Here is a 16,139-nt window from a genome sequence, read left to right on the forward strand (position 1 = left end):
TACATATTAATTACACACAGAGGTCAAGACGGCCATGTTGTATTTCGGAATTACATCGTCCACCATTTTAACTCACAGGGTGACTTTGCAGAGAGAACCTAAAATGGCGGATTGACCTAAAATGGCGGCTTACATTGATTCTAAGGTCAGGACCTTGCAACAAGGATTTCTTCTCAAGTGGCTTATAAGTAGCTTGGCATAGGCCAATATACATATATTCGTTGCAATAGGAGGCACGATATAATTTCTTGTTTTAAAAGGAGGGCAAAACTAGGTGGTGCACGGTTGTCATGGCAACTGTCCGCGGCATGTGTAGTCTTTCTTCTAATATGCAGTGCGTTATGTTACATGTCACTCCTAAACATAGGGTCACAGTACTAAGTGTACACATGGAGGGAGGGCCATATGAATGTGGCGGACTCGTGTATGAGAGCAACACATTGTGCAACATCATAGATCTGGTTCACCGGAGGAGTAGATCCTCTCTAAGGAAAGAAGAATGTCCCAAACTTGAATGGGACTCCTGAAAATCAGGTCACTGTAGTGAGTGTACAGAAAGCGGGGAGAGGTCATATAGGTGAGGCAGGCTCATGTATGAGAGCAATAAATTGTGCAACATCAAATAACTGATTCACCGTAAGGGTAGATCATCTCTAAGGCAAAAAGGTGGTCCCAAAATAAAGGTCCATCTCATGGTGGTGATGGAGCTAATGTAGGTCCTATGGAAGGAAATACATGGAATAGATAATGGAGCTAGTTGGACCATGGGATGGGGAAGAAGACAGACAGTGTGGTGCAAAAGTCGAATGAACAGCATCCTATTCTTGGTTATCTGCCAAAACAAATGTATATAACATTGTGTTTCATGTATGTCTTTGTCACATAAAGCTTTTCCACTCTACTGCCACATTTAGGCCCTCTTTCACCGTGTTCAATCTATGGACCCATCTCTGTTCTAGTTGTACAAGGGTCTTGTTGATGTCCCCTCCCCTTGCAGTGGGTTTCAATTTCTGTAACACCAACCACCTCAAATCTGTGTCCATGTGTTTTTTTAGGGTGAAATGTTCAACCAGGGGTTTATCTGGTACCTTGTTGCGGATGCACGATCGGTGTTCAGAGAACCTCATCTTCACAGATCTGATAGTTTTGCCCATCTAGAGTAAACCACATGGGCACTGAATTAGGTATATCACCAATTTTGAATTGCAATTGGTGTGTTCTAGTAGCTTCCAATTGATATTTTTGTGTTTAAAAACTTTTGTCTGTATGGTAAGATCGCAGGCTACGCAATGTCCACACATAAAATGTCCCTGTACAGGGGGCAGATTCCAAAGTGTGTTGGTAGGTGTTGATGGTTCTTGAAAAGTGTGGACTACGGACATTTGCACCACACTGTCTGTCTTCTTCCCCATCCCATGGTCCAACTAGCTCCATTATCTATCCTGTGTATTTCCTTCCATAGGCTTCATCACCACCCTGAGATGGACCTGTATTTTGGGACCATATTTTTGCCTTAGAGATGATCTACCCTTCCGGTGACTCAGTTATATGATGTTGCACAATTTATTGCTCTCATACATGAGTCTGCCTCACCTATATGCCCCCCATTTCTGTACACTCAGTACAGTGACCTGATTTTCAGGAGTCCCATTCAAGTTTGGGACGTTCTTCTTTCCTTAGAGAGGATCTACTCCTCCAGTGAATCAGATCTATGATGTTGCACAATGTGTTGCTCTCATACACGAGTCTGCCACATTCACATGGCCCTCCCTCCATTTCTACACTTAGTACTGTGACCCAATGTTTAGGAGTGATATCTACATAATGCACTGCATATTATAAGGAAGACTGCACGTGCCACGGACGGTTGCCATGACAATCGTGCACCACCTAGTTTTGCCCTCCTTATAATTTTTCTGTGGTCATCGGTGTATCGGAGTATTATCTGTGTGAATTAATGCCAAATTGAGACGCACTGTGTCCCCTTTTGACATCATTTTGCATCGGTCGCACTAGCGGTACAACCAAGATGGCCACCGCTTATATACAACAGTAGCCATAGCAACCATTCCATGCTTGGTCATTGTGTGGGCGAACTCGAACTACGCGCAGGTAAGCGGTTGCACTCCGTGCATATGCAGAATTAAATCTCGCACTTTGAGATGTCGGCTTCCCCTATAATAAGCACTCTTATGCTTTATGCCCTACCTCCCCACAGACATCCTCAGAGATACGGCATATGAGGACCCCACCACCTGAGGGCTTTCACCACCGAATAGATCGCTTATAGTGGCATCAGAGCTGCGGTTTCTTCCGTGATTCACACTTTTCTATTCAGGTAATTAATATACTTGTTGCGGTCCGTTCTGCTCATTTCCAGGAACACCACCCATACGGACCACATACAGTCATGTAATAGAATGTTCCCTGTGTTTTTTCTGACCCTTTAGGCATAACAAGCACAGTGAGGGCCACCGAGACGCCGGCAATTTGGTGCCACACAGCACGACTATCCTTACTTGCGATGCTTGGTTTGGATACTTGCACCCCGAACCCATCCCCGCCATTTTGAAAGACACTGTAATTTCAACAGGTAAATCATTTGTCTGAGTTATGGCACATAAGCAGTAGTGTTACCCCCCTCGGGGAGTATTCACTACATTTTTTTGATTCATATCTGACACCTGTTCTTACCACACAGGTTGTCTTTCTTCTGAATAAAGAAGATAGAGAGACCATCCCAATCATAAGGGGTTTACTCTCCAGTTCAAATATGTGCGGACGCCATCCAGTTGTTCCTAGCACGGTAAGAAAGTAATTCAGAGACAATTAAGTCATTAACTTTTCCTTGACCTCACGCATACTTGGGATTTCAGTAGTGACACTCGCCTATCTAATTCTTTTTCTAGGTTGAAGCACACATACAGAGCAGTCCTTTTTTTCCGTCCTGATGAAGGCCCGTTCAAGATTGGCTGGCACAACAGCCATGTAGGGCCGAAACACAATTGTGTAGACAATTCTTGCAATCACCAGTACAGTGCCTAATTGTGAACACTGTTTGCATTTGTCCATGTTTGTTTTGTTGTAATTTGTGTAATCACCATATTGACCACTGTTGTGGTTCACACAACAGTAGGCTTTTTATTGCTTTCCCTGTATGACATTTATTTGGGTTTTGAGTTTATATTTACAGGCATTTTTAATATTGCATATGTGTTATGTGTACCAAAATGGACAATTCTTGAATTATGTGTGCTAATATACCAGTAGGTCTTCACCTCTAAATACATCCACTGTGTATCAATCCAGCAAGGTGTGTCTTCTTTTGTGACAAAGAAACAAACTATTGAGACTTTGATATAAGAGAGGCAGACCCATTTGTTTGTTCTGATTACTAGTTATCCCTCCTGGGCAACATGGGTTCTCAACCAGGAGCCCTTATATATTTCAGCCATATACTGGCCTGGCTGTACCCACTGCCGGGTGACAATGGTGACGCTAGCCGTGGTGTCTCGGACCTCAGGAGTTTTGTTCCAATGATGTACATGTGCTCTAGATAGAATTGAGTATTATTGGAAAATGGGGTCTCTTCTGGAGATCCAGTACCGTTACCACTCAGTGTAACCAATCCACATTCGGCCACTCCCTGGCCTAATGGGAAATCCTCCTCTGAGAGACCCACACTAATTATGGCCTCTTCCATGAGTCCAACATTCACTATGGCTTGTGAATGGACTCATCCCCCAACATAGATCCCAAATTTGGAATAAATTGATACACCGCAGTAGGGAATGAGACCAGGAGATAGATTGCAAGTTGAACAAAGTTTTGTATCAGATTAAAGATTCACGCAGAGAACTCTGCTGCCTTGAGAGCGTTCTGCCAAACATTACACGAGCAGCACATTATAAGACTGAAACGCGTCACTGCTGACGCTTTGATATAGGTACATAATGCTTGAATGTCATAGGCTAGACGTGCAGATACATTATAAATACATAGGAGAAAGTTGCACCAGATTGGCCCGAGGCTTGGGGGTTCGTCGAGCAGCACCCGGGTCAGCTGGGCTCATCTCCGTTAGGTGAAGGTCAGACACACACGATGAAACATAGCTAACTAATCTATGTTAGCAAAACAGGAACTGAAGACACGCAACAAATAACAATTAAAAAATATGGACAGTCATGGGAATGCTATTGAGTTCATTCTGTTAGATATTTGATCGATTTTGCCCTTTGAACCTTAGGGACTGTAAACCCTGTTGCCCGGGCCCAGGTGCCCACCTTGGGAGTTTTGATCTGTTTGATGCGTCATGATATAAGCCGACATGTGTTAAGTTTACCAGTAAAATACAACGGTAGGGGAATAGATCTGGGGTGTTTGGTTAGCCTGTTCATTAAATGGGGTTCAGATGTGTATCTGCACCCAGAGAGGTTGGGGGACTGTGGCTTCTCAAGGTGGGGGTCGAGTGACCATAGACAGGTTTGTGGAGACGGATGGGCATGCAGGCGATGGATCTGCTCCGGTCACACACAGGGCAGTGAGCTCAGAGGAAGAGAAAGAATACGGTATCTGTTTGCAACAATTTGCGCCTTGGCTTCCATGAGAAAAGAGCGTGTGTGGTGCAGACAAAGGAGGAGGTGGTGTGGGTGGCTGGGCTGGCTGTGCGCGCAGCACTGGAAAGTGGGAGAGATGGCTTTTGGAAATCCTTGTGCGGCCTAGTAAAAAGATGGAGTTTGGGGTGGTATAAAATGGAGTCTCTATGTGTCATCCAATGGCTCCTGTCCTCTGTCTTCAGGGGACAAAATGTGGGGACATATCCCGCAATTGGATGAGCATAAGCTTAATTCCATACAGAATGTACAGGGTGGTCGAAAGGACCCTTCCTCCCTTACATTCCCCCTTTCATTACTCCTAAAGTAACAAATACTCCTTATTAGTACGTCTACGCTCTTCTGCCTCCATCACTGCTTCTTCCCATGCTGGAGTCCCCTTTATTGGCATCCATGCCCTGCACATGGACCTTAAACTTTGACCCCTTCTTACATATTCCTCAGGCGTGCAGTTCATGTAGATGCACCCACCATCCCCAGCCAGATCAACCCACACCTCTTTATACCACTCCAATTCCTGGGGTTCTTTGATAGTTGTGTGCCACAAGTTATCCATTCTATCCCCTCTATTATGCACTGCTGTCATGCAGTATTTGGGCTTGTGGGTATCACCTGTTTGTACTTGTACATCCCTCACATCATGAGGCATTTTTGTTGGATTACCCACTGTCACCATCATCATTGCACTACTAGGCATAGAGTTTGCACAGCATCGAACCCCTACCTGGCACACACAAAGAATTAGTAGCAGGAAAACGATGATGGGGACCATCAGTTTCATTGCAGTCCCGAACCATGCTGGAACCCAGTCAAAAACGGCACCGAACCAGTCACTAGGCTCGATGACGCCTTCTTTTTTCATCCTTTCTCCGAGGTCGTGTACCGCAGCAATCACGTGTGATAGTGTCCCTTTATCAACGTCTGCAGAGGTACGAATGTGCAACATGCGCTCCCAATTTTTCAGCAAACACTGCCTTCCATTGCTATGAGCAGGTCCAAGACGTAGCGGTTCTGCATGGTCATCAACCGCAGGACTCTAAGTTCTACTTTGATGACGTTGAACCCCTCTTCAGTGTCATTGGCCAACTGAATCAACTCCCACCTCACAATCTGCAACTATTTAGCGTTTGCATCAGCCTGGATGCTTGGAATGAGTGACGCGGAAAATGGCTCTGCTGTGTTGAACAACTTGAACTGGTCCGGTATTTGTGCTAAGGGAGCCGAGGAGTCTTTGGAGATGTAGTTTGATGCTCTCTTTTTACGCAATACTCTGTCTTGCAGCTTGTCCTCTGACAACACATCATACATGTGGGGTTCTTCTGTTGTTTACTGGGGTGCCGAGGATCGTCTGGTGGGGACCCTCTCCCCCTGGACATTGCTCTCCGGAATTACCATTAGGGCCGAATGCAGCGTAGCCAGGGCAAAAGTACCTCTCCATGATTGCGGGGGGGTACAAGTACGCCTGTTTGCCACATACCCAATAAGTGTCCATAAATGCAGCTGTTCCTTTTCGCATATCGGGGAGGACAGGTGTTTGGTTGCAGCATTTGTTTGAACACATGGGCACTTTCCCTTCTTTGTGAAAACAAAGTTCGTATTCCATTTCGCGTTGGATCTTGATTGGCTTCTCGCGAACTGTTACCCATGTTAGCTTAGCAATGTGCTGAGACCATGTTTGAGTGCAGGTTCTTTCTACCCAATGACATTTTTCTTCTGACAGTCCTTGCAATGCTTCTGCTTTGCACATCACTGTTGCTTCTTGCTATTTGTTTTCTGCAAACATTGTCCCTTTGATGATGAAAAAAGGTTCCTTGATGCAAATTACTCCTTGAACCTTACTGTGGCTGGTCTTCTCGTTCTGAGGTAGTTGTAACATTACTGTGTGTGCCTGGAAGGTATTTCAAATTTTACAAAGTGCAAGATAAACGAGACACTGGGCATCCTCTATGAGCATTTCTGGTGGCATTAGAAACTTAGGTGTCCCTGATGCATGAGGTATCAAGGAAAACACGAAGCAACTTTAATTTGTTGTATTTTTGCCCATGGTGCTCATGTCAGAGTACCATTTATTAGACTGATCTAGGTGGCGGGATCTTCTACTGCATCCAACCCTAAGCCATGGTATGAATCATATCTGTTTCATTTTGTTTCCCTTTTCCTTCTGTTAGTCCCCCCTAGGCCATGCCATGTCTGTACAACTAAATTACAGATTGGGAAAATACCTATATTCAACTTTTCGTTCTGTTCATAATTTTGTTGCCAATACTGTGCGTTTGGAGGGGTATTTGGCGGGGTTGCTTGGTACATAATGTGCATAGGCTCAAAATTCGAGGTAGGATAAAAGGTTGTCTGAGAGTGAGTATGTGGCAGCACTGAAACATTGTATTCACTGCAAACATAAATTATATTTTCACTAACATTCATTGGTGTGGATCCCAGCTGAGATTCTTTCATTGTACAGTTTTGCTACAAGGAGGTAAGATTTGCAGAGGTGTTATGGGCCCATATTAGTTTTGCCCCATCCCAAATTAGCTAAGTTCCTTCTTGCACAAGTTTTCCCCCACACCCCCCCTTCTTTATATCCCCAACAATAAAAGAAAATATCCAATACAATCCTAAGCATAGTAATAGTGTTGCAAAGACTGCAATCATATGAGTAAGCCCTAGTGGCGCTAACGTTGTCCCTATTGCTATCTAACTCTGTTGTGGTCCCCTTCAGGGCCCTTCTCTCTGCCATTGTTGTACCTACCGGGTGGAATACAATGCGTTAAGTGCACTTTCAGTTATACTAAAAACATATCATTTCACTTTGTCAGTTTACTTTTTAAAGGAGGAGAGGGCGAGAGGAGAGGGAGAGAGATACAGACTATAAGTCACTCATTGTATTTACTATATATATATATATTTATATATATATACATACATGTAGGCTTTGTTCTTGTACTTATTTTTACTCTTTTTGTTTCTCTTCTCTCCCCTATACTCTGTGATTCTCACTATACCCTTAGGGCACTGCCATTTCTCGCTCACTGTGTTCCCTTTCTTCCTGTATTATGCTGTCATGTGCCTTCCTAACATCAGAAAGGTGGATCTAATATTTCAGGCCCTTTACTTTCACCACCTATGGTGTGCAATATATTACATCATAAGGGCCATGAAATCTTGGAGAGTTCCACCTTCTCACAAAGCTGCGTACGTACACCAACTACCCTGGCATTAATTGACCTGCTGGGCTTTGGTAGCTACTGTAGTGGTATCTGTTTCATTGTCTTCTGTGAAGGGCGGGCCATTTGTTATTTTATGCTCCGCACAGCTTGTGTGACTTGTGTCAGATAGTCTTTGAATTCCTCACCTAATATTGTTGCTGTTTTGTGTGCATCAGACATTCTTCTTGTTGGTGACAGGGAGTTTGCATGCACCTTCCTGTCACTATCTCCTGTGGGGACAAGTGGTGGTCCTTGCTGGGTTGTGTACACAATTGGAACAATGCCAAAGGTAGACAATAAACCCCATTTTTCTTGAGAGTATGACAAAACTTGGAGAGTCTGCTTTTAAGGAGGACGTTGATCTTCTCGACAATCCCGTTTGCTTGCAGATTATAAATCAAGCACATTTTGTGTGTAATCCCTAGCAGGGTCGTTACCTCCTTGAATAGGTCAATGACAAAATGTGTCCCGTTGTCAGAGCATATGACAACACTTCTCTCACTAAGAATTTGGCTGCGCATTTCACATCTGGGTGTGCACACGGACCTGTTTCTACCCACCGCGCAAATGGGCAGACCACCACTATTAAGTATCGTGCTCCATTACACCTTTCTCCCATGTCTGCATAATCAATGTGCAGCTCACGGAAAGGTCTGATGGGGCGGGGCAGTGTTTCTCGTATAGTTCGGAGGGTCATCCCTGAATTGTATGTTTGACATGTGACACATTTGATGGTCAATTTCAGTAAATGCTCATGGAGGTTTGGAACAAACCAATCCTCTTGGATGTCTGCAGCTATATGTTGTTTAGTGACATGGGCAGCGTAGTGCAATTGTTGGAACGCTATTTGTAGCAGCTCTACGGGCATTACTACTTTCCCTGTTGCTTCCTGCCTCCATAAGAGATCTGTTTACGATAGTGTGCAACCTCTTTTTAACCATAAGTCTTGTTCTGTGGGGGGAGCTCTCTTTTGTAATTCTATTAATTGAGTTATCGGTGGGGTATTGTATCCTTCATCTTTTTTCTGTTACTGTATTAGCTTTTTGCACACACTCTGTAGGCAATGGTTTTGAAAAATAAGCAGCTTTTTTGGCGACACCGTCTGCTGTCATGTTTCCCAGTGATATTTAGTTACGGTTGTTTGTATGGGCCTGTCATTTCACTAAAGCCACCACTGACGGTTCTGCCAGAGCTTTTATGAGGTCATTGAAAAGCTTGGCATGCTGCACGGGGGATCCATCTGCTCTCCTGAATCCCTGTCTCCTCCACCTTGACAGCCCAGCATGCACTGTAGTGGTTGCATATGCTGAGTCAGAATAAATGGTAACTGCACATCCTTTTTCTGCATGCAATGCTTCAATCAGTGCTGCTAGTTCTGCAGCTTGTGCTGAATAATACTCCAGTAATCGTTTTTGTACAATGATCTCATATTCCCCTTCCTCTAGTCTCACTACTGCTGCATCCTCATGTTTTTCTCCTGTCTCTGGACAAATAGATGCTGACCCAACTACGAAGTACACTTCCCCCTGGTCTAGGGCATTCTGACTTGCTTTGGAAATGTCATCTCCTTCCCCCTCATATGTGGCACAATCATGATTTTGCATGTCTTCTAATGTGCATGGCTGAGAGAGAAATGTAGCAGGGTTTACAATTTTGCAACGTACTATGTGAATGTTTGGGCTGGAGAGTATTATTTTGTAGGCTGTTGCTCTTTGTATGGTAAGGGTAGATATAGATTGTTCAAGAATGGCAAACAAGGAGTGTTCAACGAATAATTTGACAGAGCATCCCATTACTATGGTTGCACTTTTCTCAATTGCAAAGGTGGCCGCTGTGAGCGCCTGTTCGCACATGAAGTGTCCTTGCATTACTGAGTCGAGGGTACCACAGTAGTAAGCCAAGGGTTTGTGGCCAAGAGATGTCTTTTGTGTTAATTCTGCAGTCATGAGCATCCCATTGCAATGTGAAAACAGGTACAATTCCCGTTCATAGTCTGATGTTGCAAAATGGGAGCTGTATAAATCAGTTCCTTTAGCATTGTGAAGGCTGTGTGCATGTCAGGTTTTATCTTTGCGGGCTTCTTTTAGTACCTGTAGCAAGGGACGTGTGTACAATGCATAGTCCAGTATCCAGGCTCTGCAGTAAATGCAGAGACATTTTTGTATTTCTTTCACTGTGTGTGGTTTTGCTGCTGCGTGCACTGTTGCTGCTCTGTATGGGATTATCCTCTTACCATCTTTAGTACAGCACCTCTGTTAGGCATTATAGTAGCTTTCCTTTATCTACCTTATATCAATTGTGTGCTAACAAATTCAGCAGTATTATTGAGTCTTTCCTGCACTGTTCCTCATTCTCACTGCAAATTAGGAGGTCATCTACGTATTGTATCACTGTACTCTTGACATCAATATTGCTGAGATCTTTGTGCAATATTCTGTTAAAGATGCTTAGGCTTTCACAGTACCCCTGGGGCAATTTGCAATGCTCATACCTCTTACCCCCAGGGTGAATGCATTCAGATATTGGGAGCCGGGATCAAGTGATATAGAGAAAAAAGCATTTTACAAGTCCACCAAGTGTGTGGCTTTCTTTGGCATACTACATAAAATGTAGGTGGGGTTAGGGACAAGGGTGAACTCCTTTTGAATGATGTCATTAAGTGGGCAGAGGTCCTGCACCATGCACCCCCCCCCCTTCACTTTTTTAATCCGATAAATTGCGGTATTGCAAGGTGAGTTTGAGGGTACAATGATACCTTGCTGTAATAGTGTGTGTATTGTTTCTTTTATTCCTTCCTCTGCTTCCCTTGACAGGGGGTACTGTTCTACCAGGGTAGCACGGTGCCGGGCTTCAGTTTAATTTTCACAGGTGTTGCTTCTCGCAATAGCCCCACATCATGGGGGTTAGTTGTCCATAGGTTAGCGGGTACCTGCTGCATTTCTTTATCAGCAAAGGATGGCAGTGCACTGACAATGGCCATGAGGGGGTTGATCACTTGCGTGTTTTGTACCATTATATCACATAGCATGCATATTTCCATTATTATCTCCCCATCATTGTCATCATCCACGAAGAGCTCCTCATCTGTCAGGTCTATGAACAGTACTGTTCGCCACTCACACCTGTGCGTGTCCAGTCCTATTGCCACAATACGTTTCGCTGAAACCTTTACTCCCTGTAGATCCAATGAGAGGATGGTGCCTGGCAATATTTCAGGGGCAGCTACTGGGTGAAAAACAAAGTCAGAAGGTACCCTCCATTCTTTTCACGTTAGTTCAGGTACTGCTTTTTCCAAAACTTGCATCCCATACACAAACATGTCTGCATTAATGGGCACCCCCTCTTACTGCTACTTTGTTTGTTATGGTGTTAATCAACAGCATTGCCCAGAGGGGGCATATTCCTGGGGTGGAGAATACCATTCCCCTTTCAGTAAGTGAGATTGTCATGTTGAGCTTACTGAGGAGATCCCTTCCCAGTGGATTGACTGGTGAGCTTTCATGATACAATACGGGGGCTTGCACCGTCTTTCCCCCACCTTTATGTCCAAATCTTTAGTGTATGGAACCGTGACTACAGCCCCAGAGAATCTCTGCGTTTCCAAATGTTTTCCCAACAGCGAAAAATTGGCTTCACATAGGCACGATTTCTCCGCTCCTGAGTCCACCATGAAGATGAACTGTTTGTCACCTATCTGTGCCCCACCAGTGGTTCCTCGTCTGGACGTAAGGTAGTTGATAGGATTGGACACGCAAGTACTCTCTGTGGGTTGTCCTAGTCTGGGTGGGTGTTGTCTCCCAGGAAGGAAAATATGCTCTCTCCTACTAGGGGTGTTCATCGGAATGGCACAATCGCGCATCTGCTGTGGTGGCAAAAGGGTTACCTTGTGTCTCTCCCATTGCATTTTGGCATGTTAATCGTGTTTACACCCCTTGTGGTGGTGCTCTGGGCCCTTGTGTGAATCTGTTGTCATGCTGTTCTTTCTGTCCATTACCTCCCATGGGTAACCCATAGGTACTGCCTTGGTGGGGGTGGCCACCCATTGCTGTCCATTGTCATATCTTTGTGGGTTCTGATAATAAGCCATAGGACGAATATGACATTCCCTAGCAAAATGACCCCACCTCCACATGACCAACACGCTCCTTGTCCTCCTCCTCTAGGTCCTTGTCCTCTGTAACCCCCCATTGTCCCCAGTACCCACCTCTTACTCTCCAAGGCCTTCCATGCCACTGGGGCCCTCCATACTGTTCTTCTCCATCCCATTGCTCTTGCCCGTTGGCTGTTCATGTGGCTGCTATCCTGGCCTGTAATGATATCTACCCCTCCTTTCCTTCTCCCTGTCGTCCTGAGGGCGGTGCAGCTGTTACAGCCACGACCTTCAGTAACTTGCTATGTACAAGTTTGGCCTCGTCTGCCAATCTTTTTTGTGCTTTTTCTTTTTCCCTTTCTTTGATCCTCCTGCAGTTGTGCAATATGATGCTTTGTATTTCTGGCCAACTTTTGTCTTCTACCCCGGCAATTCTATCAATGGCCTTCTGTACCTCCTTTGGGAGCCCTCTCTTGATGATGAAGTAAAAGAGAGAGGTGGACTGGTCCCAGGCCGTGCCCGTCTCCGCCCTCCACATATCCTGCACCCGAAGAATGAATTGCGCCGGATCTACCCCTTCCCCCTTGGTGCATTGCATTACTGAGTGTAAATCAGGGTTGTTGGGGTGCATCCCACACCTGTGCTCTTATGTTATTAAAAGACGATCCTTCATGCCTATCATTACCCACGGTTACTCCCGGGAACCCCGCCTTCACCCACACTCCGTCAGCTTGGTCACCCATACTAGAAGGCTTTTGATGTCTCCTATGGCCAGTGGGACCCCTGCTGTGTTTTTCTCAAAAGCATATATCCATTTCCCTGCGCCCCCAGAGAGTGGGAGGAGCGCCTTCAGCAAATTGTTTTTATCCATGAACACCCAAGCACATAATGAGGCCTTCCTGCCCCTTGTGAATGAGGGGCATCTGCAAATTGGTCTTCCCCCTGATTTTACTTACCTTCACTCCTTTTCTCTTTACTAATGCCATTCTTCCTAAAATATTTTAGAGCCTTCCCTGCCACACTTCCTCCTCCCCTCCCGCCTGTGGTGTTTGCCACTTCACTTGTGGGCCCCCTCCTCACACTCGTCAATATTGCTCCTACATTCTTCTTCTCTGTCAGATGTCACGCTGTCGTACCCTACCCTAAACTTACCTGGTCACCTTCACGTTCTACTCATACTGTCTTAATCGGGGTGCTGTCTACACGGAAGAGGAAGTCCCCAGACTTTCATTCATCCTCAGGTATCACAGAGGATTTTTTTAACGGGGGGGCAATTGTGACTGCCCACTCCCTGTCAAAGAGAGTGTATTTTCACACAGTGTCCTAAGTCGGGATAATTCTGCTTGAGTACTGGTCCCTAGCACTCCTAAATCCTGTGTTGTGGGTCTTACGGGATTTGGGGGTATGCCTGTTGAACCATATGGACCCTTGGGATTGTAGTTGGTAAGGGGATCTGCTGCCAAGGGAGTTAGTGCACTTGGCTGAGGAAGAAATAATGGGTCACAATATCCTTCAGCAGGCTTTGTCAGTAATGGGTATAACCTTTTTGGTTCCCCTCCCTCCTTGTTCTTTTGTTCCGACTCTGCCTTGGTCGCCATCACAATGTTCACTCCCTTTTCCTTACCTGCTGGACTGTGACACTTTTCCCAGTCAGGGAGGTCCACAAGTGGACATTCAGGATTTCATTAATTGCAAGCCAAAATATGTTGTATATGTGGCAATTTGTGTATGTAAGAAATTGTAAATTGGAAGTACCATCAGGAAATTAAGAACACATAATCGAGAACACATGCACAGCCTAAGGAACCAAGATCCACAAGTACCGTTGGCGAATCATTAGCAATTGAACAATCAGTTGGAATACAAAATGCAAATGCAATGTATTGGACTGTTAAAAGCTAACATTGGAAACAGAGGAGGAGGTTGCATACTATTATTACGCCAACTTAAATCCGGAATGATTTGCACATTTTGGAGCACAAACATTGGCTTAAACTCGCATCATGTAATGAATGTGTTTCTTTAAACTATATAATGGTTAAATTGGGACTACTATATAGAGTAGCTTGACTGACATGGTAGACATACTGATATCTATATTTGAGACAGAAATGTGTTTTATTCAAATTCATTATTGCCTGAGGAGTCACATGACTTAGTGCCTGGAACAGGTTGGATACGTTTAATACAACCAAACATTTATTATAATTTTGGTTGGACATGGTTATCCAGATTTTGAGTGACTAAAGTTATGATGGACCAGTGAAGAAAAATATAATTCATTATCATTAAAAGTGTTATATGGAGCAAATATTTGAAACTGTTAAGTATGATCCCTAATAATTGAACCTGAGGATATGATAGATACGTGATCACAAGATTATTTTGGATTAAGTATGTCTGTATATTATGGTGGTTGATAATACAGATACGGAAGAGCAATCCCCAAAACACCAGGTACATTATTGAAATAAAATTCAAATAATTCAATGATGGACTTAGTTAATCACAGACTGACACCATTTACTGCTCAGAATGTCAAACAATCCAGGATGCGTCTTAATTGGAGATTACACAACATTATTTTTAGATATTTTCACCCGAATCAAATCAAAACACACATTCAGACAAACATCATTATTATATCGGATAGTTATGACTGGAATATTGTAGAACAACTGAAATCATTACCGTGCACACCTGGCTTCAATGTTTATTTATATTTAGGGGAAGGGAAGTGATATCACGCGTTATGTACGTGTGACGTCACTCTGCAGATTTAAACTGGTAAAACAAAATGGCAGTCACGAGAATAGGTATCGCGGCGCGCCGTGCAAGACAAATTACACCCTAACAAGGGTAGTTTTGAAATGTTGAATTTTTTTAATGTTTAGACCAATTGATTGGCTAGTAAGTCTATACTGGAATTGTTAGCTGGAATTGAGTGCCAGGTAGAATGGTTCATTGTAATGGGGTCAGATGTTTGATTTTAGGTAATCAATTAATCAGAGGATGATATTATGAGAAGAAATTAATTTGACATTAATGAGATGGGGTAAGCTAAATTGGAGAAGAGTGGAATTAGACAAAATATATGATAATTATACAGAGTAGCCAATAGGATAGGATATACATGTTATAAAAGCACACATTGGAATGGGAAACCAAACTGATTAGTACTGACAGGACAACTTTATTTTCAATACACAGAACTGAATGGCCATATTTTCCATTGAAAGTCATTGGTGACGTAAAACCTATCATCTATTATGAATAAGACATATGTGGCCTCATTGCGGGTCGGGCGGTCCATAATCACCAGTGGCGGTAAACCGGTCTGACCTGGCGGACGTGGAAACACCAGCACCATCACAAGATGGTGCCGGTGTTTCCACTTCCCCATTCCCATTGAGTCCTATAGGTCTCAATGGGAATGGGGATTAACACCATTCCGCCTCCGTGACTCCCGGGACACCGGGGCTGTAATGCCCTGGTAATTCCGGGAGTCACGGAGGCGGAATGGTAATACGAGTCCGGCGGTAACCAGGTGGTTTTACCGCCGCGGTTACCGCCAGACTCGTAATGAGGCCCATGGTGTTTTGGAGTTATAAAACAGTAAATAGGACACTATCTTTTTGATTCCAGCTCAATAACACTGACTAAACTGACATGTCTAATTAACTATAGGCTAATCAATAGGCTAATCAATTGAAATTCTAGGTGAGTTATAATCAATGGTAGAGCACAATAGATAGGGAATAACCTCAACTGGCTTATAAATTTGACAGACACTAATCAGAGGTGACATTATACTAATCAGGCACAGACACACTGTGGTGATAATAACCCAATACATGTCATAATAGGTGTGATGGTGGCTGCTCTTGCTCTAATGCATGAAGCATTAAAGAGGTCCTTATACACTAAGTTGTGAACTGACACTAAAGGGGGTTTCAAGTTCAAAGGAATGTAAGATTATAATAATTGAAACTAGCTAACATGTATTGTTTTCTCTGTTTTTCTCCATTTTGTGTCTTTTTTGGTTTTTACTATTACAATATGGAGATGTACAATTGATCTGTGATTATTGTAATACTATGTTTAAAGACCTAGGGGTCGAAACACGTGCCAACTCCATTTCTGAGGGCACGATTTTAAGGGCATGACAGTGTAAAATGGCAAAATAATTTGGGGAATATATTAGTGGCGTGCAATACAAAAATCAGAAAT

The sequence above is a fragment of the Ambystoma mexicanum genome, chromosome 7p (genome assembly GCF_040938575.1).
Source record: "Ambystoma mexicanum isolate Mex_15411 chromosome 7p, UKY_AmexF1_1, whole genome shotgun sequence".
In the NCBI taxonomy this organism is placed as follows: Eukaryota; Metazoa; Chordata; class Amphibia; order Caudata; family Ambystomatidae; genus Ambystoma; species Ambystoma mexicanum.